We start from the raw sequence: 25,695 nt of genomic DNA on the forward strand, positions 1-25,695 counted from the left end.
AGGAAAGATCATGGAAACCCCAGCAGGTTTGGTAGATCTAAGAAGCCTGGGAATCTGTACCTTCCTGGGTACATGGAGCCCTGAGAATAAATGATAAATGGCTGAAATGTACTATATTCACGCCTGGATGGAAGTTTCTCAATCCCAGCAATATTAACATTTTGGTTCCAAGAAACCTTTGTTGTAGGGACTGTCCTGTGCTCTAGAGGATGTTTAACAGCATTGCTGGCCTGTATCCACAAGATGCCAGGAACATAATCTCCTTCCCCAGTTGGGGCAACTAAAATGTTTCCAGACATCCCCAAATGTCCAGGGGTGGAAGGATGGGCGGGAATCCCAGTTAAGAACCACTAGCCTAGGTAGTTAGAGTCCTAGACAGCTTCGGCAGTTTCCTCCTGGCACAGTATAGGTGGCGAAGAGCTGAACGAAACATTCTGGAGGATCTAGAGCAACCTGCATGGCTGATGTGCTAGAACCAGATGGGATAGGAAAAAAACGAATCAATGCCTATGGATGCCAGAGAAGACTAATCACTCCCAAGGACAAAATGGTACGCTCCCCATGGATATCTCTGCATTGTAGCTGCACTCGTTAAGAATGAGGATACTGGAGTATAGCAGGCGTTGGGCTGCCCGTGTTCGAATCCCAGGTCTAGTCATTAAGAGCTGTTTGACTTTGGTAAATCACTCGACTTTCTGGGCCTGTTTCCTTATTTATAAGATGCAGATAGTAATAGCATGTACTCTATATAGGGTTACTAGAGTAATTAAATTAGTTCAAATTTATAAAGTACCTGCTTTTTATATAACTAAGGGTTTTTTTTTTTAAGATTTTATTTATTTATTCATGAGAGAGAGACAGAGGCAGAGACACAGGCAAAGGGATAAGCCAGCTCGCTGCAGGGAGCCTGATGCGTCACTCAATCCCGGGACCCCGGGATCATGACCTGAGCTGAAGGCAGATGCTCAACCGCTGAGCCACCCAGGCGTCCCCATAGCCAGGTTTTGAATAAGTAGTGGTTTTTACATGTAAATAAACATGGACTTAGATCTCAGTCAGAGAAGGGGAGTACAACCCTGAATTCTATAGCTAAGTTTCTACCATCAAATCAAAGGAAGCTCACAATAGAAACTGAAATTCCTAGGAAAAGAATGAAGTTATCTTTATATTACCAACTGTGTCAAGAAACTTCCTCTCACTATGTCGGTCTCTTTGCATCCAGTCTAACCTTCTCCGTCCCTACCCCTATCTCTACCTTCATACCACCACTGTGACCATAATTCACATCTCAAATCTGATCAGATAATGGGCATCTGATCAGTCATGGTCACACAGAGATGCCCCAACAGTTAAAGGCGATGTGGCGAAGGGCATGGCATGAAAGTTCATTGAGTTTCTGTGTAAAATTTTATTTGCAAAAGTGACCTATAAAAGAAAGAAAGAAAGAAAGAAAGAAAGAAAGAAAGAAAGAAAGAAAGAAAGAAAGAAAGAAAGAAAGAAAGAAAGAAAGAAAAAAGTAATCTATGCTCCTAAAAAGTATTTAAAAATCATTGGCCCACAGAGGTTCCACCAGATGGCAGTCAAACCCACCCATGAGCAGCCCTTGCCCATCTTTCCAGCTGTTTGTAAACAACCCCAGGGTCCAAATGAAGAAAATCACTGACAGAGAGCACATGTGCTCATTAACTTCATAGTTCTGCACGTGCTGGTTCATCTGCTCGGAATACCTTTCTCTGTCTCCTACCGATGTGATGTCAATGAAGGGATCTTTTGCTGAGAAATATGCTCAGATTTGCATTTAATAAAGAAAACTCAGGGACTGAAGGCTTCTCCTTTGGTGCTGGGGGCACTGCTTTGTGTGCTGTGGGATTTTTTTTGCCAAGGCTGGAGATCCTTATGATAAAATACATAGCTTCCCCAAATGTATCACACCCCCGCACAACGTCCTGCCACGGCACTGGAGTGCTCCAGAGAAGCAGAATCCACTAACCTTGGATCCACTAACTTTAGGAAACCAACCTCTCCCTTTCTTTTCTATTTCCTTGCTTACCCTACCCAAAGCTCCTTGTTGCTCTTTCCTCCTAGAATATAGTCCCTTCAAGGGGCCTCTAGAACACTAGTCTCTCATCTAATGTAGGCAACTTGCTTTCTTCCCTGCAAATCAACTCTCCCCTGAGGTCAGGGGAGCACACAGGCCCGGCTACCTGTTTGAAAAGGGAAAGGAAGTACACACGTAGAGTGAAACAAACTGTCTCACAGGGAATCACGATTCTACCTCTATGGGTAGCTCTGTGAATCGCCACTTCTTTCTTCATGTTTTTCATGAATTAGTTTTGTGGTCAGAAGCATATACTACTTAAAAAGAAAAAAATCGAGGTCCAATCGGGACACACATTTATGTTGGAGCACCATTATGCAAGCTACACTGCAACACAGGTACATGACAGAAAGCAGTAGCTTGGGTCTCCAGATCTTCAACACAATTGATGCTGTGATGAAAAACGCGATTTCCTCCAGAGGGTCACCATTCATTGTCTTCACTCATGCATCCGTGTTCATACCCTTTCAGTTCAATGCCACAACCCATCAGATCACCTTCTCCTCTGTCCCATTTGGCAGCCAGTCTCAGGACTGCCGCTGGTTTTCCATCTGTCAAACTCAATCTATCTTCAAAAGAGAGGCAGGGCCTGGAGAGTAGACGGAGCAAAGAACAACGAAGGCAGAGACTGATTTCACCCTGGATTTGGTCTTCCTTGAGGGGAAGAGGAGTCCTAATAATATGGAAATTCCCTCACAGGAACTTGCTTCCTGGCTCAGTGAGAGTCTGGCTAGAATGGAGCTTCCAGCCTGGAAGACAACAACCCTATACAGTGAACAGCTTTTGCAGCCGGTCCTTGCCCAGCTGTGAAGATCCCTCTTGACCTGCGGCATTTTGAACTCTGTACAGTGTAGCCACGCTCACGGCAGATTGTTCCAGAGAAGACAGTGATCCAAGTTAGCCACTCAGACAGAATGGAACATGCCTACAGAACTTCCATAAAAATGGAACCAGTTGAAATGGGCTCTTCCATTGGCTAGTTGTATGACCTACGGTAAGGCATTTAACCTCGCCTGACCTATTTCTTCATCTGTGGAAAGAACAGTCTGCACTAGATGATGTTTAAATTTCCCTTCTAGCCTTGCATTATGGTTTTTGTGATGAAGGTGAGTTTCTCAACTTCTTAAGCATCAGTTTCATCATGTGTAAAATGGGGATGCTTATAGCACTACCGCACACAGCTTGTGGCCTCTGGTTGATATTGCTATTTTCTTGCTATTTCTATATGGAACATAATTTGAAATTAGAGAAAAGGAAGGTAGGGAGAGATGGATGGAAGGAAGTCAAGGTGAAAACATAATTGGTCAAAGAAAGGTTTTGAATAAGAAGATCCAACCACTTGGTTTATCATTAGTGCAAAGAGGTTGGGGAAGGGTAGACCAAGAATCGGTATGACTCTCTGGAATGCAAAAATGTACAGGGTGTTTAACTGGGACCTTAAAAAAAGAAGAAGAAGGTAATGCTATTTATCACAAGCTCTATCACTCTCAGAACCTAAGTGAAAATCTAGTAACAACGGGTATTTCAAATACAAGTAGCACTGGGTAAAGTCATAACTCTCCAATGAATGATAAACTATTCAACTTGGAGAACCATGTTGAAGACTTACTTTTTCCTTTGCCTTTCTTTGTGTCCTCGTCCTGCTGACATGGACTATATCCGTATACCAGGCCCATTCCTTCCTTCAAACATCAAGAGCTCACTACTCCCAACACCACACAAAATTGGTTATCTCCGATGCAAATGATTTTCTCAATCCAGAAACTACTCTAACACCCTGAAAGGTGGTAATGGTTTAAGACTCAGAAGAATAACCTAGGATGTCCATTATAGGGCAGTCTTCTCTGTATGGATGCTGTGCTCTGGTTGCAATTTAGGATTTACTCATATATGTAGCCTGATCCCGGTTCGATTCTTTGGGGAGTCAATGATCCGATTGGGTACGATGCAATGAATTGAATGACAGAAGACAGGTAAGAGATGAAAATAAATAAATAAAAGGACCCGTGCTGCATAATGTGGGAGCATATGATGCCACCCTCAAGAGATGTAAAATCTCGGCAATAAATGGATTGCAGGTAGTGACGGCAGTCGACCCAGGGTACTTCAGCCAGAACAAAAAAATGCCATTCTGCCTATACAGGTGAAAACAAGTGTCACCGAAATTGATGGGGACAGGGATCAAAGATAAACTCATCACACGATGGGCATGTCACACCTGCCTCTCATACAGAAGAACTGTATGGATTGCATGCATGTTTTCCACATAGCATTTGTGAGGATTTGCAGCTCTTGTTCTATTTTCTGGGCTTGTATGTGCAAAGCAACATGTGCACAATTGACCCCGTCAGATGGTCACACCAGGAAACTGGCAAGAGCTTCCCCATTCGGGGGATCCTAGGTACCTCCTAAGGAATGCGAGAATGAACTCATCCGTGGTTCCATATTCACAACTTGATACCAGGTGCCCTAGCATTCAAAGCGTGTTTGTGGTGCTCTTGGATGCCTTAGAACAAAACCAATCTCTACCGTCTGCCCCAGGCGGCTACCACGGCGCTGTCGGAAGCTGGCATGGCGTGGGGCTGGCAAGACCTTTTCAAAGCCAACTAGTTCTCTTGCAAGCTGATGAAAGACAAAGGGAACCTCTCAGAGAGTCTCCCCTTGGACAATATTCTCTCCACTGACATACCTGCACCTGGAAGGGACTTTCCGTCGTCGTGGAAAGTCACCTTAGAGGGGTTAATGCCTTGTTGACTATGAAAACAGTCATTTGTACACGGTTATGTCCCAAATTTGGTGTTATTCTGTTGCTTTTCTGTTTACATTTGAAAACTATATTCTTGTAAAATGTCTAGCATGCCTATTTTCAAAATCTGCAGCTCAGAGGATCCCGCAGCCTTAGGTTTCTAAAATCATCTCAGAAACAGAAGTACAGCTCTAATTTAAATCATCCTAATCACTCAGATGTCTAATCAGAGATGTTGCCCACATGTCCTGTTACATTTACATATTTTTAAGTGGGAATTTGCTGATACACGGTGATATCGGGAAGGAGCTTGCTGATAGGCTCCTACAGAGCCTTCGCGCCAGACGGCCGTGCCATCGCGGCTCACCTCCTCAAAGGACCCACGTCGTGGCTCCACAGAACCCCTCAAAAGGCTTGGGAAGAAAAAACTCGTCCTGCTTGATTTCACATATAAAATCCAGGATGCTGCTGCCCCAAGGCACGCGGGCAGGTCTGTCCCCCCGACAGCGGCCTGTCGTGAGCCCCGAGGCCAGGCCTGGGCCGGGCCCCAAGCGCAGGTGAGGCCACCGTGGAAGCAGAGGCCTCGCCCTTACCGGCCTCGGTCCACGGTCCACGGTCCACGGTCCACGGTCCACGCGGCGAGCTTCAAAGCGCACATGGGGATGCCGCAGGCCCGAGGTGGAGCCCGGGACGCTGCACGGTTTTTCACAAACTCCCGAGGGACACCCGTGCTGCCCGCCCAGGGCCGACCCTGAGCAGGAGGGTCCGCTCTGCTGGTGCCCCCGGGCACATCGGGCGGCCTCTCGGCGCTTCGGCTCCCCTCTCTAGAAGGCCAGACAGGAGGCCGAGGCTCAGGGACGCCGGGGGCTCAGGGGCTGAGCGGCAGAGCAGCTGCCTTGGGCTCAGGTCGTGACCCCGGGGCCTGGGATCGAGTCCCGCCTTGGGCTCAGGGGGCCTGGGTCCCCCTCCGTCTGTGTCTCTGCCTCCCTCTCTGTGCCTCTCATGAATGAAGAAAAGAAAGAGAAGAGAAGAGAAGAGAAGAGAAGAGAAGAGAAGAGAAGAGAAGAGAAGAGAGAAAAGAAAAGAAAAAAAAAGAGAAGAGAAGAGAAGAGAAGAAAGAAAAGAAAAAAAAAGAAAAGGAAAAGAAAAGAAAAGAAAAGAAAAGAAAAGAAAAGAAAAGAAAAGAAAAGAAAAGAAAAGAAAAGAAAAAGGAAGGAAGGAAGGGAAAGGAAAGGAAAGGAAAGGAAAGGAAAGGAAAGGAAAGGAAAGGAAAGGAAAGGAAAGGAAAGGAAAGGAAAGGAAAGGAAAGGAAGGGAAAGGGAAAGGGACAGGGGAAGGGACGGGACGGGACGGGAAGGGACGGGACGGGAAGGGAAGGGAAAGGAAGGGAAGGGAAGGGAAGGGGGAAGGAAGAGAGACTTCACTTCATCACTTCAGGGAGCTGAAGGGGACGGGGACGGGGACGGGGACGTGGCTGCAGGCCGGCCATCCCGAGGGGAGTCCGAGGCCCGGGGAGCAGTCAGGCGACTCTGGAGTCCGGGAAGGCCGCGCAGAGAACTCTCCCAAAGCCAACGGACCGGTGCCACGGCCGCTGCTCCCGCCTCCCGGCCCTCTGCACAGTCCAGGGAGTTCTTCTCCCCAAGTCCCAGGCGCCACCGAAACCGTCTCAAGACACCAGGTTACCGAACTGAATGGCAGCGGAACAGAGGGTAGTTTTCTGCGCCCGCGGCATTTGTCCCATAATTCTGGCCCCCGAAATGCGCCTACTGCTGCCTGCCCGCGGCACACGGGTGGGGGGGACACCGCGGTCCCTGCCCAGCACCACAGGACTGGGGGGGGGGTACGGGGACACCGCGGTCCCTGCCCAGCAGCACAGCAGCTAAGGGCGGAGGCGGCGCTGGCAACACTCTTCGGTCCCGGGTCAGCCCGCGGCCTCTGCTCGGCATTCGAGGACATTCTCCTACCAAACTGCCTTCGCCCCGGCTTCCCTGGGAGGCACCTGCCGCCACCCCTGGTTCTGTGGCAGCAGCCGGTCGTGGTGCCATCGGACCCAAGGACATCGAACCAGAGGAGGAGGCTCACAGGAGCGGGGACCGAGCGTGCGACACAAATGAAGCGGAAGGGCCTGGAATAAGGGACCACGCGGCTTCGGCAGGCAGGCGGCTCCCCGGCCGTCCCCTCGGGGGAGACTCGGGGGACAAGAGCGGAGACACCTCCTGGCTTTACAGATGCTCAGGGATGCTCTTACCTAGTCTAACCCGCTTTCAACGGAATCTCCTCTGGGAGGCGCCGCACCTAACAGGCCACCCTGTACCTAGAGGGGCGCGGGGGGAGGGGGGGCTCGCAGGGTGCAGAGCAGCGGGCCAGCTCTAGAAAGACCCCGGGAAGTGAGGGAGCACCCCAGGAGGCCAGCCGGGGCGCAGGCTGCGAGCTGCGGGGGGTGGCGCAGAAGGGCTTACGGAGCCGGTGCAGAGACGGGCTCAGGGCAGCCCCTCGTGCTCCCCGCGCTCTGCCAGCAGGCTGCACAGTCTCGGGGCCACACATTTCCTCGGGACTGAAATTTTACATCCAGGGACGCTATTTCAAATAATCTAATTTGGTGAGATGAGAAAATCGTATCTCGTAAAACTATCATCCCTTTCCAGGAGGCCCTATAAGGGTTTGCAGGCTGTGGCGGTATCTAGCCACAGCACGAGCCTCCCTTCCTGGCGATACCGAGACGACAGACTTAAAGATGAAATTATTTTAATAAGCAATGTTACTACTCGGTATGTGCAGTTTGTTCTTTACAACCTGAACTTCATAAATTTTTATAAGGTGTCTATTTACTGTCAGGCTCAGGAGCTGCTGTGTCACTGCTGCTCAAAGCTTTTGCAAATAAAAGAATCTTGGCTGGATGCGATACATTATGTGGTATTAAGAGAGACGACCCCACGCCCACTCCCAGTGTCTCCTCAGTAACACTCCTGTCTTCTATGCAAATGGTAAAATAAATATATTCCCAGTCACTGTGAAGCAGGTCGCTCTTGTGGCCATCGCACATGCAAGAGCGGAATGCCTCAGCAGGAAGGCACCTTGACTATCCTCTACTAATTCTCAATGGGGGGCAAACGATGTGCAAGAGCGCAATATAATCGTGCCAAGAAAACTTCTTCGGGACTTGTGTGTGGGTGTCTTTCAGGGGTTGGAGAGAAGAGGAAAAAAAGAGACGAAGGACTATTTTCAAATAACCATGATCATTTCCCAAGCGCTCATTATGTTTCTGGGCCAGGATTCGCACTTTGTGTATGTTATCTCACTGAGTCCTTGCAGCTCTTGAGGAATGGAATATTCTGGCCATTTTATGGGAGAGGTATCGTTGGCCTCGAGAGGTTTATAATGTTCCCAAGGCCATAGAACAGGAACTCGATGATCAAGGCGGGTCAGGTCACAGGGAACAGTGTTGTACCCCAATGTCACCTCCTGGCGTTGCTTCTCCTCATAGTTCTGGATTCTTGGTTTCCCAGGAGGATACTAGGCAGAGGCAAAGGACCTCAGGAAAACTTAGAAGGGAAAAGAGATTAGGAAATACAGTACTTCGGTATGAGCCCCTGTAAATTGTCTGGACAAACTCCTCATTTTACTGAGAAGAAACAATGAGGTGGTCACAGAAATAGTTCTAGGTGACAAGCCAGCCGACAGCAGGAGCAGGATTTCTTCCTCATCCGACCAGGAATGCTGCCAAAGGCAACATAACTAGTTGGGTTGACGAAGGGGTTGCACAAGAGGTGGTTTTCCTTTCTCTAATTTGGGGGATTTTTTTCCCCACCTCATTCTCTTCACTAGCATTCCCCTGAAATAGAATGAATGGGACAGGTAATTAGGATGTGATCAGGAATGGAAAGGCGGGGTTGGGAGGGGAAAGAATATTCTGGTAGATTTCCTTACCTTGAGGATAACAGTCATCCTAGATATTTCTTTTGGGGAAGGGGTATGATGGGAGGAGAAATCAAATATTCAGTTAACAGACATCTGCTTTCAACTACTTGCCAGATAGATACTTTAGAATAGACACTAACTAGGTGAATGGGTCAAAGGGGTCTGCTCTCAAAGAGCTTGCAGTCGAGTGTGAAAAATGAATACAACCAACACAAACCTGATTGTTACAACCTAATAGTGCAGGTACCACAGAGGAAAGGGAAGATGTGACATGAAAAGATGATCAAGGAGACAGGGTGAGGTAGGGTTGAGTATGCAGGGCAGCTTTTGAGACATCACTGAAAATGCAAGAAAGCCACTGGAGGACTCTGACTAAGAGAAGACTCACTGGAATTTTTGCCTTTTGGCTGTTAAATGAGATGATGTTTTGGCACAGAATAGGTGCTCATTAAGTGCAATGTGCTTAATACGGTTGGGTGGGGGGAGATGAGGTAATTATTCTTTCATCTTTTAAGGAGTCTAGGAAACACCTACCTCTTCACCTACGTTTTTTTCTTATACGCCCCCTCCCCTGCCTATGGTCACTCCTCAAACTATTTTATCAATAACGCCAAAAAGGGGTTGGATTACAGTGGTCAGCCTAGGTGAACCTCAATCTTGTCTACCTTGTTTCCAGTGGCCAATCCTCTCACGTGTGACATACTTCCCTCTGGAACAAGCATGAAACTTCTAGGCCAGTACTGAACAGTATGAATCATTAGAAAGTTCTCTCTCATATTGAATTGAAATCTGCCTCCCTACAATCCCACCCACTGAATCTAATTGTGCCTGCTGGAACTTCAGAAAAATGAATCTACTTCTTTGTCCACATGTCATCCCTTTGAGTGTTTGTAGGCAGCTTCCATGTCGGTTCAAAGCCCTCTTATCTTGCACCAGATGGTAAGGCATGTGTCTTGTCCTGCTGCTAAAGGAGGTTAAGAAATGGCAGCATGGGGGTGGGGAGACTCGTAAAAATTCTGCTTTGTGTCTTTCTTCATGCTAGGCTGCTTAGAGTGGCTTTAACCAGTGCCGAAATCATGTTCTTACTGCACTGTGCCTTATGGTCATAACAAGGCTTGGCAGAAACAAAGGCGTGGGCTACTCCGAGAGGCCTTTGGAGTAGTACAAGCTTCTCGACTAAGCACAGGTCCCAGAGACTACCGAAAACCCATCCCATGGAGGGCCCCTCCAACGAGCATCGTCGTTAACTCTATGGAATAGTTCAGAGCTGTCTTTCAAATGCTTTTCCTAATGTCAGAGAAAGAAACTTGCCATGTCGCCAGTAATTATCCCTTGAGAAGATCCATAAAGTCTAGCATCGCTATCTCCTGTACGCACAACTCCCTCTCACATTTAATTTGATTGGTGGTATCGTTTTCCAGGTAGACGTCTACCTGGAAAATGGTATACGTAGATACCTAGATACCTACCTGGAAAATTATATATTTTGCCAGTCACTCAACGTCACCAACCCCTGTTGGTTACCAGTGAGCCTTCCTTATTGTCGAAGGAAGAGGCTGACATCCAGGAGGACTGAGTCAGGCTAACCACAGGGTTCCACCAAAACACGAACTTGCAACGAGGAGAGGTCAAACTATTGACTTTGACGCCACCTTGCCCTCAATCAATTTCCGAAGTTTTATAAAGGGTTATTTAACGAGCCAGAGCACTACTGCTCAGATTTTAAAATAATCAACGACAAAGTTGTTCATAATATAATAATCATTTTCAATATCCCTTTCGCTCATTATTTTATATAGCAACACTAAAACACTCTCTAATTTACATTTTCAAATGGGTCTATTGGAGTACGCGCCCTGAAGACAGAACTGTTACACACCCCACACACACACAGTAATTTTTCTTGCTATAATTCTTGATATTTCAAAAAAGGCACTTTCAAGAATTCAACTATTTCGAAAGATCAGGATGCCTTTCCCCCCGTGCCAGCCAAGAGTACATTATACTGCTGCTTTTTCCAAAGCACTTTAAGAGGAAGACAACAGATCTGAGAACCTGTGAAATTCTCGACAAATTTAAACCCTGCTTATGTAAGCTATACACAGGGAGGCAAGGAAGACTTCAAGGATTTAAAAAGGCTTAAAGGGGTCTCTCTGCCAGGACAGCAGCAGTTTGAATGTGTGCCATCACATCTGTACATTTGGCACAGTCATTTGGGACTCCACTCGGCAGCTGTGGAAAAGAGAAGACAGGAAGAGACCAGAGAGAAAGGAGCCTGTGTCTCCCATCATAAAACCACAAGGACAGGAGAAATGGCTGTTTGCAGGATGCAGAGAACGGAGAAGCCTGGAGATGTGGGAAGAAGAGACACTGCTGACATTCAGGAGTCATGGTGGTCCCCGTACTGGCCTTCCGGTCACTGCAGTTGGTGTGGTCACCGCAAGCACTGGGGTTGTCTGAGGCTGTGAGCCACGTGGGCAAAGGCTAGCTCCGTAGAGCACTGGGTAGAGAGCTTGATCAAGGCATAATCATCATCTGGAGAGCCAAGGAAAAGCCGGGCTCTAAGACTTCACATCCCACCACATTTTTTTTTTTTTTTTGTAGAGTTAGGTTTGGGCCCTGGAATCTGAATATCACAAGTGAGCGAGCTCACAGGGATACTGAGGCAGGTAGCCAACGGTCCACACTGCTACGAAGAACCACGCTGTACTAAAACCTGCGGCTGACGGCCACTGGGTAGTCAAGGAGAGAACACAGCCTTGTTCTCTAGCATTTGCACATGAACAGGCTCCACATGGGTGATGTGGAGCAGCTTAAGCAAGGAGTGGCCTGTGGTTAAGGCATCACAGGGGAACTGAGCTTGGCCCTCTTGCACTGTGCTTTCACTAAGAACCGCAGTAACTCTGATACGCATCGAGAACTAAGAGCAAGCGTTAATCCAGGGAACTAGACTAAGTTTGGTCTGTCAATCTACTGGGATACTTGTAAAACTTTTTGATAAAATACTTAGATTACCAGGTCCTATCTCAAGACCTGGTGAGCAGAAAACTTCAAGGGTGAATTCCAGCAATCTGCATTCTTTGCAAGCCCTCCAGGGATTCTTTTACATGCTAAAGTCCAAGAATCACTGCACTAGAGACATTTTTAGGATCAACCTAGGACCACAAGCATGAGACACAAAGAGAAGGTTATCAAAAGAACAAAACTAAGATTTTACCATCCACATTCTGAGTCATGATGATTTTATTCCTATGGAAATGAGACTGACCATTAAGGAACCATACACGTAGTAGTAAGATACATACATAGATTTAAACTCTTTGTAATCCTGCATATAGTTTACCAACTATGGTTTCTTTGGTTTTTGTATTTTGTGGGTTGCTTTTTTTTTCTTCTAATTATTTTCTTGTCTAAATTCCAACTTACTAGTGCAGGTGTTAAAATAAATGCCTGTGAACCCAGGAGGATTCAGGTGACTATTTAACTACAATTCAGGTGCCTGAGAAGAGACTGTCCTTGAATGAGTCCACCTTGATAACAGACCCTGGTTACAAGAGCTGGCTCCTATACCTAGATCACTCTCTGATTTGGGTCACCGCCCACCATTCCAGGTTCATACATGAGTACCAAGTTCCAGAAGCACATTCATGCAGAAGCTACATCTTAAACCACTTGGTCTTTTCAAAAATCCTACACCCTGACTTATATATTTTGTTATTACAAAAATCCATCTGTGCTTCACATGGTTACAAACTGTCTAGAGTCCTTGTAGTGCTTACAATCCCACACCTCTATTCTCTCTTTCATGTCATTGCTCTCCTAAAGTAAACAAAGAAAGATAGAGGAGAAAATAATATATCTTTGAAAAATACCAAAGTGGGCAGCCTGAGTGGCTCAGCGGTTTAGCATGGCCTTCAGCCCAGGGCGTGATCCTGGAGTCCCAGGATGGAGTCCCACGTCAGGCTCCCTGCGTGGAGCCTGCTTCTCCCTCTGCCTGTGTCTCTGCCCCTCTCTCTCTCTCTCTCTCTCTCCCTGTCTCTCATGCATAAATAAATAAAATCTTAAAAAAAAAAAAAGAAAAATAGCTAAGTAAGTTTCGAACTCAGGGTGTAACACTTAGAGTTGCACAAGTTCTCTTGGCAAAGAAATCAATGTATCTGTGAGGCACTTGCTATTAATTATTTAACCATGTAATGTGTAACAATGGCTACCTTTATGAATACTGGACTTTGCTAAGTCCTAAGAACATTGCTAAGTATGTTATGTGCACTCGTTGTTTTGGACAATGATCCTATGAAAATTTCTCATTGCCTCATAGACTTGGGAAACTAAGGCACAGCGAGGTTGAGTAACTTGCTCAAACTCACACAGCTAATAAGTGGAAGAGCTGAAATTTGCATTCACAAAGTCTGACTCCAGAGCCTGAACTCAACCATTAGGCTCTACTTCTTTCCATCTTCGGCAGTGTAACAAATGCAGGTAATTAGATATATTTAATCGTCAGCATTTCTAGATATTGTGTAAGCCTGTGTGCAAAGACCAACTCATTAAAATAAAAATACTCATAGATATAAATTTAAAACGCCTGTATTTATACACAAGTGTGTTTTTTATACATACAAGGGCATTTTGTGCTTTGTCTTCTTACTCTCAGCATTATATTTTAGGTAAAATATAAGGTAATACCTCTCCCTTTCTAAGTCTGTGAGGTACAGTCTTCCCACCTCTAATGTATCAGCTCTAAGGACCTCACAGGGTCTATACAATTTCTATGTGAAGTTTAAATTTTAGCGTTTGCATCAGCAAAACTTTTTCTGTCCTTATTTGTAATGTCTAATTTTCTTAGGCTCAAATTTTAAATACTCTAGATTTCTTTGGTCTCATTTTTCCAATTTATCAATGAGGATTTTGTGCAAAGATCCCTGTCCATCCCAAAGACTGAACAGTAGTCATTTTTCTATCCTTAACTCCCACTTCACAGAAACAGCAATCCAGGAAGCTGGAGATTAATTAGAATCTGAATCCTGATTTGCGACCAGTATAAGCTGACCAAGCGTCCAGGCCTCTAGCCTCTGAAAACCTTACATAATGGACTAACCATCAGACTGACCACTTTAACCAATACACATTAAAAATCACAGCTCTCTGTAGAATCTGACACAATTTTAACACAAGTATACTAAAGCGAAGATTGAAAATAGAATCAGCTAAATGTCTCTCGCTTTCCTTAGTGGAGCTCAACAGTTCTTTTTAAAATGTCATAATATCTTGGTCTTAATTGTGTTATTTAAAAAGTACACATCACAATATGGAAAATAAACTTTAGAAAAGTGTAATCAGTTTAATTGAAAAATACTTTTTCTGATCAAAAAAGTAAATAATGCAGAAGTGAAACCTTTTATTCTAAGAGAGAAAGGTGAGAGGCAGTACCCTCTAGCCCTTCTTTTCCACGCGGAGGCCATCAGCGTAACACCCCGAGTGTTGACCAGCACGCACCTAGGCCAGGCCCACTGCAATTACTGAGCATCTTTTTATTTGTTTTCAGATGTAAAAAAGGAAAAAAAAAAAAAAGGGGAGGGGATGTGGGGCTTCAGTTAACGTTGGTTATATCCATTTATCCAATATTTGCTTTGCCGCTCTGATGATAGCATTATAGCATAACGGCTCTTCTAGAATCTCAGCCAAACAGAGAAGAAAAAATTGATTAGCTTTAGCCTGCTTAGGACAGGATCTCTCTCTCTCTCTCTCTCTGTGCGCTTGTTAATTTTTAAGTTCCATTTCCCATTATAAACTCTGAAATGTAAATGCCTAGCACATTTCTATTTATTTCCAAAATAAAATGCACTCTTGGATCCATCAATTTCCACCCTGTCTATCTGTTGGTGATAGAACTGTCTTTATTAAAGAGCAAAGTCATTTTTCATGACGTAGGTATGAAAGCCCGGTCATCCTTTTGTATCCGTTTATATGTGTTTTAATCTATCTCCGCTATTTATGAGATCATAGAGTTGATGTGGCACCAAATGGATCAAAAGTAAAAGGGTGATTGGTTTTTATTAATATATACGCCCTCTTCTATATTTTCTCACTGACTTCTGAAAAATATGCTCATAAATTCCTTCTCTAGGCCGCATTTCTTGAAACTGAACCACAGGGGGCGAGGAGAGCCTCAGCTCCAAGGCGAAGTGACCCTTAAGTGACTCTGGATTTAAATCGTCAACGGCAAGACCATCAGGATAAGCCACACTACTGTTTCTTCAATGACCCCAACATGCGCAGAATTCCACGAATGGCTCCCGTCTCTCCTCACAAGAACCACGTCAACCCATTGTCACAGGTGAAGACACTAAGGCCCCAAGAAGTGAAGTAACCTGCGGAAGCCCCCACAGCTGGTGAGCAGCCAGGTCAGGTGTGATGGGCCGAGGCTGGGTTCCCACCCTCACTCTGCGCTGCCTCCCAAGTCACACTCGCCTGGGGAGACTTAAAAAAAAAATACTGATAAATTAAATCACTCCCTTGAAATGAGCTAAACACATCATTATTTTTTTGTAAGCTCCTGAGTTGATTTTAGTATGAATCCAGGGTTGAGAAAAACCAGATTTGCAAATGCCAAGGTATAGGGTTTTGTTTTGTTCTGTTTCTGAAGAAACATGAGTCTTTCTCCGGGTAGCGCAAGAACAAAAGTGCAAGTTGTTTATCTAGAACAGAAACATTAGATGCGGGCACAGCAGCGCCCCGATGGGGCGGGATCCTTGGGGCCGCCCCCAGCCGCCTCCTCCTGCCCCAGGCCAGGAGCTCACGGGTGTCCCAGCGCCGGCAGCCGCACATCTCAGGCTCCGGTGAAGGCAGGGTAAGTGGAGTCGCCGCGCCCTGTCTCAGGGCTCCTTTCGCAGGAAAATTTTGGAAGCAACAGGAGAACAGTTGGGGCCGGGAGTCGGCCAAGGGAGAATTTTAAGAACCAGAGAGGGCTCGGGAAAGAGAAAGAATCATAGCAGGGAGGGGACCCGCCTCTGCCTGAACCTAAGGGGGAAATGGGAACTAATAAGACGACAAAGAAATAATCAGAACTAATAAGACGACAAAGAAATAACGGCCGGAGAAAAATACAAGGGGGAGAAGCAGCCGTGGCAACGCTTTACCAGCAAAATAAGCAAAAACTCAAGGGCATCACCGCATCTTCCATTCATTCGGGCTTGGGAAGCACATCGAGGCCTAAAATACTTTCAGAGGAGAAAGTTCTAGGGCTGCGAACACTACCTGGAGGAAACTGAAACCCAGCAGGGAGGCCGGGCTGCCACCAACCCCGGGGGGGTTGGACCCTCTGGCCCAGCCCCGACCTGCTCCAGCAGCACCCGCCCTCCGAGCGGGGCCCCCCAGGATTCGGGGCATATTCAGACTCGAGGAGCACTGGCTCCACCGCTCCTGCGACAGCCAGAGGAGTTGGGACAGGCGGCCACGGCGGGCAGAGGTTGGGCCTGGAGAACTAGTTAGAGCTCGGGCTCCTTAAAGAACTTCTGCAGGGTGTCCCCGATGCGATGCGCCGGGCCTCGGGGTGTTTCAGGAGCGGCAGGCCTGAGGCTAGGCACGCGAGGCAGGAAGCACGCGGGGAGCTACAGAGGGAGACAATGGCTGTGCTCCAGGAAGAGGCCGAGCAAAGTGTCACAGGGTTTGCAGGAGCAGAAGCTGGGGTTCAGAGACAGGGAGCAGCTGCCCAGACTCCCCGGCAGGTGGAACTGGTGCTGGGGGCGTGGGGGGGCCTCTCCTAGGCAGAGGGAACAGCAGAAGCAAAGACGCAGAACCCAGAAGCCTGCTGTGGGTTGAGGGGACGCCGCCTTCGGCCCAGAGCAGTTTCCCGACTGTTTCAAGGGGACTCGGGACTCCGAGATGGTGACGCCCTCAAGGCTACTAAGGGTGGGCTGGGAGGTCAGTGGGCTTGCTGGGGCCCGTAAGATCGTATTTTAACGGTGGATTCCACCACTGGAAAATAAAATGTGCAGCACAGCACTGAGCTAATACACAAGGCACTTCTAAAAGTATGATCTACACTGTGCCTGGCACGCAGCAGGCACTCAAATATTCACAAAAGAAATGAGTGAATGAGTGAATCTAGGAGATCAAAGTAAAAAAGTGGAGCCGCTTTTGGCCTGGACTGCAAAGGGTCTGAACATGTCAGAGATGAGGTTTGTGTTGTTTGGTAGGGCACTGGCGCTGAGCGGGGCTCTGCTCTGAGAAGCTTATTCTGGGGCAGCCTGGGTGGCTCAGCGGTTGAGCGCCTGCCTTCAGCCCAAGGTGTGATCCTGGAGTCCCGGGATCGAGTCCCGGTTCCGGCTCCCCGCATGGGGCCTGCTTCTCCCTCTGCCTGTGTCTGTGTGTGTGTGTGTGTGTGTGTGTGTGTGTGTGTCATGAATAAATAAATAAAATCTTTTTTTTTTCAAAGCAGCTTATTCTACAAACCAAGCGTAAATGGATTGGAAATGAGAGACTGGATCTGGGCAACTAGTCAGGAAGGCATCAGGGTAGTTTCTAGAAAGAGTTAAGAGTCCAAAGAAATACAACCCCCATGGGCATAAAAAGGTGGAGAAGCAGGTATCATGAGACATCATGTGGAGATGGAGCCCATGGGATTTTCTGTGCATTGTATTTGGAGAGCAAAGATACTGGTAAGGTCCTGAGTGACCGAGAGAAATACAGAAATTGACAGAGTCACCCCTTTTCAAGTAAGAAGAAAGATGTCAATTAGAGTTTAGGCCCGCTGAAGGCACTTGAGAGGAATACAGAAGCAGTTCGCAGATGATTCAGGTCGTCAATAGGAAACTTAGGAGGGAAAGTAGAGACAGGAATAGCACTTTGGGAAAATAATCCAGCACTAAGGAAAGGACATCACTGAACAAAAAGTAACATGCAAAAAGGAGATCACCTATTACAAAGCAAAAGAGGATCAAGAGAAAACTGCAGAAAACAAAAAAATGAAAAAGCAGAGGTAGGATGAAAAGACGACATCGAGACACACGGGAACAGAGACGGGACCCGGGGAGACGACAAAATAGAGATGGTGAACCGGTGGGGGAGGCGGTCACAATAAAAACGCAGGAGTAAAAAGCAGTGGGAAATTGGGACGAACGTGCTCATTGTTCTTTAGCTCCTGGAAGACATGGGATTTTATAGGGACAGCAGAAAGCCAATTTTGCTCTTTACTTCTGTGAGCAAAGATTTTCATAAATGAAGCAATTACTCCTGTGAGAAGTAAACTAATTGCCCATATTTTTTAATACATATTGTGGCTATTTAAAATCATGCAATGATGTCTTCAAGCTCAGCTGGAAGAAAAAAAAAATCTAAAGTAGGGGGGAGGCAGCTGAGGGATTGAAGATTCTGATCTCTTCCACGGTGGGAGCTCCACACAGCATTATTCTACGTAGACGTTTTACCTTTTGGAGTTGTGTTTGTTTTGCTGCATTTTTTCCCCCCTCACTGAGCCAGGTCACTAATCTGAGATAAAGGACACTGAGCACACCTGATATAACTTGATAAATCCTCACGTAATAGGTAACACTTGGTAAAGTTCTCCTCTAACTGCTGACAGGTCTCACTAATTGGCCATGTTTGGGTGACAAGTACTAATGACAGTTCCTTCTCCGGTTTGATGGCAGAAGAGACACCTCTGTTGTTCTCCTCTCTCTGCCTCAGTTCAAGAAGGATACATTCAGTTCACCGTTCGCTTTTTGCCCCTTGAATCCGTGTATTTGGTAAAATGCTATAAAACGTCGACGTTCTTTTCGTCAACGTAGCTGCTGCTTCGTGGCTCAACTTCTATAAAGACATCAGTACTTACGTAATGTAAAATAATATAGTGCAAATGAAGCACACGCGGAATTATGCTGCAAAACATTTCTATCACTCGGCTGATTCCAGGGAGGGCAGTAATTTTTCCTTCGTAAGAAGGGCTCACCTTCTCAAAAGCATTTTACTACAAATGCATCCCTGAGAGGTCAAGGAGATCTACGAGAATAGCTATTTGATTTGTGGTTTTCATTCCAAGCTTCCTCAAATCACTTTTGGAAATGAGCAGCAGTGTCAATGATAAATCCACAAATATTTGATTTATGGGGATACGGAATCTGAACCACGAGCGACACTTTTGAGTAAAGACACATTCTTTTTTTTCCCCTCCACCTTAAAAGCCTCCTGTAACAACAGAACTTCCAAGGCAGTATTTGCATTCTAGGGGCATTTATGTATCCCAGGGAGGGGACAGCACACACTCCGCGCACAGATGGCATCAAGATAAGATGAAAGGACTAGGAAAACCAGGGAAACGGTGTCCTGAAATATTTAAGGGAGCTCTCTCCAGCCAAAACCTTTATCTAAGATGCAGCTTATTGACTTTATGAAAAGCCTGCTTTTTAGTTTGATAAATGCATTTTCTACGGCTCCGGGCATCCCGCTGAACCCGCGCGTTTGGAGCTGGAGGCTGGACCCTCCGGCCGCGGGCGCAGGCCTCCCGCTGAGCATCCTTCGCTACATCTCGACAAAGTTTGCGTTCCCCTGGGCGGATGCTCCGGGGCAGAGCAAAACCAAAGGGGGTGCGGGGGATCCGAACCACCTCTGCTGTGTGAAAATACGGGAGGTGACGTTTCGCACCCCAAGAGCTTCGGGGAGCATCCAGAGCTGTGCTCCTGTCGGGGGGGCCGAGGGCTGGGGGCAGCCTGTGTGCCCCGCGGGGCCGCAGCGCTCCCCGCCCAGGTCCGCCCTGGGAGCTGCCCGTCCCGGTCCCCGACCTGGGACACACCCGGGCGCCGTCCCAGCAGCTCCCGCTTCGTGCCCACCGCCCCGCGCCCCGGCCCCTCCGCGGCCCCGCGCGGCTCCCTCGGGCGCCCCAAGCCCCGCAAGTGCAAACTTCGGGGACCTCCCCTCGGCTGCGGGACTCCCTCGGAGCCCCTCCGCAGACACGGCCCCCAGCGCCGCAGCTCCCCGAAAGGGCGAGGGAGACGCCCGGCGCCACACCTGCCCGGCAGGTGCCCGGGCCCCCTCCGCTCGGTCCACGCGGGGCCCCTGCGGGCTGCGGTCGCTCCGGGAGCCCCCGCCAAGCCCCTCCACAAGTGGGACCCAGTGCGAAGTCCGGGGTGGGGGGGCTCCCGGCCCTTCCCGGGGGCGCGGGCGGGAGGGTGCGCGGGTCCCGGGGGCGCCGGCTGCGCGCGGGGCGGGGGGGGCGGGGGGCGCGCGGTTGCGGGCCCGGGGGCGGGGGCGGGAGGGTGCACGGACCCCGGGAGCTTCGGCTGCACGCGGGCGGGAGGGCGGGAGGGCGCACGGGTCCCGGGGGCGGGGGCGGGAGGGTGCACGGACCCCGGGGCTCCGGCTGCACGCGGGCGGGAGGGCGCACGGGTCCCGGGGGCGGGGGCGCGGGCGGGAGGGTGCACGGACCCCGGGAGCTTCGGCTGCACGCGGGCGGGAGGGCGGGAGGGCGCACGGGTCCCGGGGGCGCGGGTCCCGGGGGCGCCGGCTGCGCGCGGGGCGGAGGGGCGGGGGGCGCGCGGTTGCGGGCCCGGGGGCGGGGGCGGGAGGGCGCACGGGTCCCCGGGGCGGGGGCGGGAGGGTGCACGGACCCCGGGGCTCCGGCTGCACGCGGGTCCGGGGGCGCGGGGCGGACGCGGGCGGGACTCACCTCTGCGCGGCGGCGGCTCGGGCCGGGACGCTGGCGGCCGCGGCGCTGTCCCCGGGCCCCGCGCAGACGCTCTCCGGTGTGCGCTGCGGCCGGGGCGGCGGGCGGCGGGCGGCGGCTCGGCCCCGCGCGGGCCCGGAACTGTGCGCCGCCCGCGGGCGCGGGGCTGAGGCTCGGGCTGAGGCTCGGGGCGCGGCCCCCGCGCTGAGCGCCTGCGCGCCCCGCCCGGCCCAGGTGAGGGGCGTGAGCCCCCGCGCCCCCCGCGCCCCGCGCCCCGCGCCCCGAGCTGCAGGCGGCCTCCGGCGGGCAGCGGCGAGGCGGGCGCCCTAGGGGCGGGCGAGGCGGCAGCGCTCGGGGCCGCGGGGGCTCTGCGGGGCCTCCCGCCGCATCGCCGCCCCCCAACCCCGCCTCGGCCCCGGGAGGCTCCGTCCCGCCCGCCCGCCCCCCTCCCTGCCTGCCGGGCGCGGGGGCGGGGGCGGGTCTGCCCGGCACGAGTCGGGCCGGAGCGCAACTCCCCTCCCCGGGTCCGCGCGCCGACGACCGCTCGTCCCCCCCCCGCCCCGGCCCCCGCCCCGGCCCCCGCCCCGGCCCCAGGAGCGCGCCCGGCCGCCCGCGGGGTGGCGGAGCCGGGAAGGCCCGCGGCGCCCACAGCGTGGCAGCCCGGCCGGGGGCGGGGGTCCCGGGGAGGGGGGTCCCGGGGGGCTCCCCTCCCCTCCGTGTTAAAGTTTGCACAACCGAGACGGGTCCCTGGTCTCCCCCATGTGGGGCATCGCTGAAAAGTAGTGCCAGCAGCCAAGGTGCTGGGTTCTGAAAGGGAGAGCGCCTGGGGGGGAGAGAGAAAAGAAAGAAAAAGAAAAGAAAGAAAAAGAGAGAAAAGAAAGAAAAGAAAGAAAAGAAAGAAAAACAGAAAAAGAAAAAGAGAAGAGAGAAAAAGAAAGAAAAAGAAAAGAAAGAAAAAGAGAGAAAAGAGAAAAAGAAAGAGAAAAGAAAAAAAGAAAGAAAAAGAGAAAAAGAAAAAGAAGAGAGAGAAAAGAAAGAAAAAGGAAGAGAAAAAGAAAAAGAAAAGAAAGAAAAAAGAAAGAAAAAGAGAAAAGAAAAAAGAAAAAGAAAGAGGAAAGAAAAAGAGAAAGAAAAGAAAAACTGAGAAAAGAAAAGAAAAAGAGAAAAGAAAGAAAAAGAAAGAAAAAAGGAAGGAAGGGAGACACAGAAAGAAGAAAGGAAGAAAGGAAGGACAAAAAAGAAAGAGGAAGGAAGAAAGAGAGAGAGAAAGGAAAGAAAGAAAGGAAGACGGGAAGGAAGGAAGAAAACATTAAGGGGAAAGGAAAAATATTTTTTTAGATGACAATTACTTTTTTTTACATATTTTTTTAATTGGAGTTCGATTTGCCAACATATAGCATAATACCCAGTGCTCATCCCATCAAGTGCCCCCCTCAGTGCCCATCACCCAGTCACCACCACCCCCCCCCCCCCCCCCCCCCGCCCTCCTCCCCTTCACCCAGTGTTCGTTTCCCAGAGTTAGGAGTCTCTCATGTTCTGTCTCCCTCCCTGATATTTCCCACTCATTTGGAAAAATAATTTTCGAAGGGCAGTTTTCTAAGATTACTTCTTTGGCTGGAGAAGATCAAGAGTAATAAATGACAAGAGATTTTTTTTTGATAAAATGATTTTAAAATATTCTCTGGACCAAATGATTTTAAAATATTATTCTTTGGTTTTCTTCTCAGATGATTGACACTGACTCCATCAATAATTAAGGCCGCAGCTGTTGGTGTCCTGGCATCATGGTCCGGAGTGAAGATCTCCGCGAGCCGCCAAAGCCAGGGCTGCTCTCCAGGGTGGGTTTGAGCTTTGGCCGCCGCAGGCGCACCACCCTCGAGCTCCCTAGGGGAGCAGGTTGTGCTCGTGACCCGCCTGGGAACTTAGGGTTATCGCAGGCACCAACACACCTGAGCTACCGGCCTGAGAGGGAGCATCAATCTGACAGTTTTTAAGTATTTAGAATTCTAAATATCTGCATATCCAGGTGTGCATTCTCACTGGCTCACACACTTCTTGGTAGGCCTGTTCCTAAAACGGTTCCCTGTTTGAAATTGCTTCATGCAGGCAGCAAGCACCAGGATGAAACCACTGTAACCCACCCGGCAGGAGCTATGGTAACCGCCCAAGTGGTCTACAAGATCGTGGCCTTAAGGTCCCCTCCCATCAGTGAAAGTTACACTGAAAACAAGTCTTCCCTGAGTCCCTGCCGGTCAGTCACAGTCGTAAGGTGGGGTTCTGGCCGACGGGGACGGGCAGGAAATTCCAGAGGCAAAAGCCTTGCTGGAGAAAAACACCCAGCTTCCAGTGCCCTGCCCTCCAGAATTGGGAACGGGCGTGCTTGCTGCTGAGCTCAGATAAGTATTGGTATCTCCAGCTACCTAAGGTACGGGGAGAGGGACGGGGGCCCTCACAGCCCCAAGTCAACACCTTGGATTGCTCTTGGAGGCAAATGAGTAACCTCTGCCCAGTGGAGCACCTGTGAGAAGTGTTCTCTGTGGCTTGCACAATTTAGCAGCATGTGCATTTTTTTCTGTCCTGCAAACTGCAACTATATCCTTCTCTCCTCCCTGTCTATTTTTAATCACCTATAGCAGAGACTTCTGGTGGACAATAATTTGAGGGCTACATGTCCTAACAACAGCTGAAGGAAGCATAAAATACATGCAGACAACTCCCACTTTTTTTTTCTTTTTTTTTTTTTTTTTTTACCTGTGACATAACTAAGAGCTGTGTGCCTTCACATCCTTAGCCAAGATAGGATTAAAGTCTCCAGAGGCCCAGGCACTGGAACAATTGCAGAGCCGGCCTTCTAAATATACTTCAACATGGAAACGACATTACACTAAAACCCACAAAATTTAAATATATAGAGACGACAGCTTCTCTCTAGAGTTTCTGATGGCAAATGTGAGCTTATGGGATAACTTGGCATTGGCATCGGCCTGTGCCTTTCCAGTGGTATGTGATATATGGGGTCCTCCTGTCCTCAAACTCTTGCACCATCATTTTCCTGGAACCATCATTACTCATTCCTGGCACTGATGGTGTAAACCAACTCGGACAACTATTAGCTGTAGGCGAGGAGCACTGGCAGGACTGGCAGGATAGCAGCAATGCAGGGGGGTGTGCAGCAAGAAGAGGTCCCTAAACAGTGAAGAGGGATGTAGCAGAAAGATTAATTTAAGCCTTTTTCCTTCCTACTATGTGTGTTTACAAGGCGTGTGGTGCTTTGGTTCCTAAATATCGATGAACTGAGGCAGACAAACTCCTTTTAACCCTCCTTATATAGGACACCTGGCTGGCTCACTAGGTAGAAAATGTGACTCTTGATCTCGGGGTCCTGAGTTCAAACAAACTCCATGGTGGGTATAGAGATGGCTTAAAAAAAAAAAAAGTCCCAAAAAACTGAAAACAAAACTAACCTATGTCCACAGAATCAACCTATCCACTGGGTAAAGAACTTGGTGATAAGAACAACACCAACCAATTTGAAGATTTCATAAATCACTCAGTTTTCCTCTTACCTTTCCAAGAAATAGGTAAGAGTTTCCACAACAGGATCTTATAAAACTAGGCCCTGTGGCTATTTTCGATTGCTTAGAGCCATCAGCAACACTCCCAGCTCAGGGCCACATATCTCCATATTGGGCAATAAGGTCTAAAGTCTCTTAGAAACACACACAAAAAAAAGAAAAATTCTATCAGGGACTTTCAGAGCAACTTAGAGCTGGATAAAAGATGGTAAATTTTGTTTTCATAGGCTACTATGTTATATTTGTTTACAAGCATACGTGAACATTACAAATACCAGAAAATCTTTGATTTCAACTTCCACATACTATGAGAAATTAATGGAATAGTTTTTTGGTTGACATTGGTTCTTTCTTTTAAAACTCATTGTATCTCATTGTGTCATGGTGCCCTACTTTGGGAAAGACACCCTATTCTTCGTTTTCTTTTCTTTTTTGTGTAATTGAAGTATAGTTGACAAACAACATGACATCGGTTTCAGGTATCCTACATAGTGATTTGACAACTCGATACGTTATGTCACGCTCATCACAAGTGTGGCTACCATTTGTCACCATACGATGCCAGTACAACACCATCGACTACGTTCACTGTTCTTTACTTTTTATCCCTGTGACTTATTCAGTCCATAACTTTAACCCTGTATCTCCCACTCCCCTTCACCCATTTTGCCCATCCCCCCACTCCCCTGCCTTCAGCAACCATCAGTTTTTTCTCTGTATTTATGGATCTATTTCTCTTTGTTGTCTGTTTGTTCTTTTTGTTTGTTTTTTAGACTCCACGTATAAGTGAGATCATATGGTATTCATCTTTCTCTGACTTATTTCACTTAGCATAATGCCCTCTGGGTCCATTCATGTGGTACTGACACTTGTTCTTAAAAGCCCCAACTCGGGTTCAGCGAAACATGTCTATTTCTTCAAATCCATGATAATCATTATTTTAAGGATGTCTGCTTACTCAAGATGGATAACAACTGAAACACAAATGTTGAGGGCTTTTTGATCAGGTGATTTTCATATTCTTTTCTCACATTTGATAAAAAAAAAATAATGGAATAGATAGACATTTAAACCCAATGAGTTGGCTTTATGTAGAAACTCCCAATTGGACCTAGACATTTATATATATAATCAATATGTTTAAAAGTGTACGAAATTTGTTTTAAGTGGAAATTGTAAGGTTATTTCTGACCTATCAATTTGTGATTTATATTTGTCTCCTTTTTAAAGCTAATAGTATCTTAAATCTAACTGGAATATCTGTATTTGGAAGGAAAAGAAATATAAAACCCATTGCTAAGTCTCAGGCTTACTTGAGGAGCTGTGATAGTCTTTTTTTTTTTCCCCTGTCTTAGGGGATTGTCTTTATGTGAATCACTAGTATTCTGTGAAAAAGAATTGGCCTCTTGGCCTGCAATTATTTTTTAACTGGAGATTGAGTTGTTTCCTTTTATCTTCCGATTTTATTTGAATACTCTCTGCAGAGAAGGGTCATGCATTTAAATTTCTTGCTAATATGTCTTCCCTTTTTGTGTTGAACACATTGTGATTTCTTTATCTTGATATTTTACAATTAATAATTTAAGTGTTTTTCCCAAGTGTGGCCAAGATCTGCCTGCTTTCACCCTTTCCTCATAAAAATTTATGTTTTCGAGATGTAGTGGAATCAGTGCCCCCCTTGAAAGGCAATAATATCTTT

At 48.1% G+C, this 25,695-nt stretch overlaps 1 protein-coding gene across 3 annotated transcripts in view; it reads right to left on the bottom strand.

The window, feature by feature from the left end:
• ZNF385B (zinc finger protein 385B) overlaps positions 1 to 20,556 on the bottom strand; it is a 367,591-nt gene extending 347,035 nt beyond the window's left edge. For all 3 annotated transcript variants that reach the window (XM_072752075.1, XM_072752074.1, XM_072752086.1), the window contains exon 1: positions 20,425 to 20,556. The gene's annotated coding sequence lies outside the window, so the exon portion shown is untranslated. The remainder of the gene's footprint in view (positions 1 to 20,424) is intronic.
• Positions 20,557 to 25,695: the final 5,139 nt, after the last annotated feature.

This window comes from Vulpes vulpes, chromosome 3, assembly GCF_048418805.1.
Source record: "Vulpes vulpes isolate BD-2025 chromosome 3, VulVul3, whole genome shotgun sequence".
NCBI lineage: Eukaryota > Metazoa > Chordata > Mammalia > Carnivora > Canidae > Vulpes > Vulpes vulpes.